The sequence below is a fragment of the Pinus tabuliformis genome, chromosome 2_1 (assembly GCF_031772625.1).
Source record: "Pinus tabuliformis cultivar Carrire ecotype Pingquan chromosome 2_1, CPIR1, whole genome shotgun sequence".
Classification (NCBI taxonomy): domain Eukaryota; kingdom Viridiplantae; phylum Streptophyta; class Pinopsida; order Pinales; family Pinaceae; genus Pinus; species Pinus tabuliformis.
The window spans coordinates 617,103,319-617,106,979 of NC_142299.1; the positions used below are offsets into that span (position 1 = coordinate 617,103,319).

A 3,661-nucleotide genomic window follows, 5' to 3' on the forward strand; every position below is an offset into this window, starting at 1 on the left:
CTCTCATTTATTTATATTTTTATTAATTTACCATACCTCTTTTATAAGTATGGTATTTGGGCCTTTGGCGCATAGGATTCACTTAAATAAAACCTATTCTTGAAAATGGGCGAAAGGAAGGTTGTAACTCCTAATTTCAAGGGCTAAATTTACCTTTTTTACCCTCTCCCATAAAATAAGGTGGGCTATTTGAGGTGATTTGAAAAAATGTACTATGATATAAAATATTCGCCCACTAAAAATTTTGAAACCCCTTAATTTCACCAAAGGGCAAACATTCACCCTTAAAATTTTCTATGCCCGCAACAGATCTCGTGTAGGATCTTTTGCAAAAACTCGAACGCCGGCTGGGGATCCCCTCCTCTTACCTCAGATTGCTATATAAGGGTAAGCAAATTATGAATCCCCTTCCTCTCTCCTCTTACAGCATTCATAACGACGCTTCTAATGTGGCTACCTTCCGTTTAAGAGGTGGTTCCTTTACGCAGACCTCCTCTGCCCCTTCTTCCTCTTATAAAGATGCAGTCCGCAAAGACGATACCTAACCATAGCCCTCTTCGAAAGCAGCCCAACCATCTGGGGCTCCAAAGCCATTTTTGGTAGACAAATCAGAGGAAATTCCTTCCATCAATTTCTCTCATCCTGAGATTGACGATCGCTACCAGATTTTTGCAGAATCCACACTCATATGCAGATTTAATGGGCTCTGGCCTCGCACATCTGATTTATACCAATGGATCCATACCAATTGGACTAAAAAAAGCGAGATCTACTTATGTTCAAAAGGATTCTTCATTGTGGTTTTTGACTTAAATGAAGATTACCAGAAGGCCTTAACAGGAGGCCCTTGGTTCTGGGGCTCGACTGGGCTTTTTCTCACCCCCTAGTTTCTAGACTTTGACCCTTCTACAGCTGTCATCACCAGGATTCCCATTTGGGTCAGGGTCCTGAATCTTTCGGCGCATCCCTGGCATATCTTTGTCTTCTTAGCCATTGCAGACACTTTAGGACGCTACCTGGCTATAGATTCTTCACGAAAAGCAAATGGACTCTACACCTACGGTAGAATTTGTGCAGAAATAGATATTAGCAAAGGACTACCGGATCAGATTAATCTCAAGGTTAGAGATTTCCACTGGACTCAAACCTTGGATTATGAGAATACATCATTCCATTTCCGCCATTGTCATCAAGCGGGGCACCTCCAGAGTTCCTATACCCAGTTCCTCGACAAAAAGAAGAATCTGAATCACAAACCCAAATCCAAAAGCTGGAATCCCTGTGTGCCTCCCCCTCCTATGGACGATACAGATTCCTCTAGTTCGGATGAGGAGGAAATTGAAGCAGATGGGCAAAATGCTAAGATTCTGTTGGATGCTCCCTCGGTCGGTCCGACAGACCCCTCTGCACCTCCAATCTCATAGAAACGTTCTCATTTTTCTTTGTCCTCAGATTCTGATAAGGATATTTCGCCACCAGAGCAGAATAGTCTACAACTTGTTATGGCTCAGCCAAACTCGACTGGATGGGTCAATGTAAGCAAGAAAAAAGGCAAAAAATGTCGTCTGGCAGCAACTGCCCTCTCAGGGTAGATCTCTCCGTTTAGTTCCAGTTCTTGTATTCCCGTGTTTTCCATAGCCCTTTCCTTGATTGTCTCTAAGGAGCGAGGTGGATAGCCTATCACCTTTGACTCCCATGCTTTTCTGCTTCACTTGCATGCAAGCTTGATTGTACTATACTTTTCTTACCTTAATAGAATTAGTCTTTATTCAGAAATAAATAAATAAATAAAAATAAAAAATGGAATAAACCACATAAAATAGTTTAAAAATAAACCAGAAGAAACCACATATAAAATGGTTAAAAAAATTGATGATTATTTGAGACCATTTCAAAATTAGTCCAATAACATTAAATTTAAAAAAAATATATTATTATCAGATATGACTGTTAATTAAAAATAATCCAGCAACTTCAGTGCCTGTCCAATTGGTTTTGGTACATTTATTTAAATACATTCCTTTGCTCATTTTGGTCAATTTTTTCGCATCGCTTCTATCGATCTCTCTCACAATCGAAACGGCCCCTCATCTTTGATCCGTAGGATGTGACAGTTATAATGGAGATGATAAAACGAGATCTGCAATACGACGTTTTCATAAATCACAGGGGAAATGATGTGAAGAAGGGTCTTGCGAGCATCATCTATAATCTATTCAAAATTAAAGATTGCAGACTGCAGGTCTTCCTCGATCAAAAGGAGATTCGCTGCGGAGTTGACGTTTCAACTGCAATCGAAGCAACCATTAAAAGTTCCCACGTTCACATCGCCATTTTCTCAGAGCGCTATGCTGAATCGAAATGGTGCTTGGATGAATTGGTTTCCATTTTGGGTTCCAAACGAAAGGTTATTCCAGTGTTCTACGATGTTGAACCTACAGCTCTTCGGTATATTGACAGCGGATGTTATCAGAAAGCCTTTGAAAAACATAGACGGCGAGTCATAGTGGAAAAGACGGAAAAATGGAAGAAATCCCTCTTGGATGCCTCACTTCTTAAAAGCGAGCTGTGAAACACGAAAGAACAGTAAATGCATACTTTACTCATTTCTCCTTAATGTGCTTCATGTATAAATTTCCATTCTAGTAATTTTTCCTGACCAGAATGAGGTTGTTTGTTTTTTCAGCGACCTTTGGGACTTTTCGCAGAAAATTGTGAATATTGTATTGAAGGAATTTGAACAAGAATCATTAGCTGTGACCAAAGAGCAGCCGGCAAAGGATTTCCCTATTGGTGCAAGTGAATTGGATGATTTCCAATTTATTAAGGAATTCATCACAGAAGAATTTGCACTCGCCCATGGACCAGATGAGGATAGGCTGGATCTAAGCGTGCTGCTTCAGGCGGTTGAGGATAGGGCGGATCTACGCGATATGTTTGAGGCGGATGAGTACGACCGGCTATAAGTGAGTTGTTTGAGGCGGATGAGGACAGGGCGCCTCTGAGCGAGCACCTTGAGCCTGATCAGAATGATGAGGCGACTCTGAGCGAGCTGACTACTGAGGCTAATGAGGATGGGCCAGCTGTAAGCGAGCTGTGTCAGACGGATAAGGATAGGCTGGCATTAAGCGAGCTATTTAAACCGGCTGAGGATAAACTGACGGAGAAAGATAGGTCATCTATAAGCGAGCTATTTAGAGCAGCCCGGGGTGGACTGGCGCTAACCGACACGTCTGAAGATGGACCGGCTGTAAACGATTCGTCTGAGTCTAAGAGCGAATCGGATGAGGAGAAATAAGTTGCAGTTTTGTGGAGAGAGGATGCTTTTGTAACGCTCTCACATTTCGTTCCGAGAAGTGTAATCCCCAGTGATTTTCGAGTGTGTTTTATCTGTTTTGAAGATAAACCATATTAATTGGTGCGCTAAATTCATGGTTTAATTTTGTTTAATGTAATTTTTATGGAATTTTTTTTCCATATTCATAGATTACAAAAAGATAAATTCTAATAATACATTGATTTATTTATTTAAAATTAACTTATAATTTGATATAAAATTTCAAATATATATATATATATATATATATATATATATATATATATATATATATATATATATATATATATATATATATATATATATATTTACAAAGATTGAATT

At 39.5% G+C, this 3,661-nt stretch overlaps 1 pseudogene; it reads left to right on the top strand.

Moving 5' to 3' along the window:
- The first annotated feature begins 2,063 nt into the window (after window positions 1-2,063).
- LOC149202031 (disease resistance protein Roq1-like) lies at window positions 2,064-3,298 on the top strand (annotated as a pseudogene).
- Window positions 3,299-3,661: the final 363 nt, after the last annotated feature.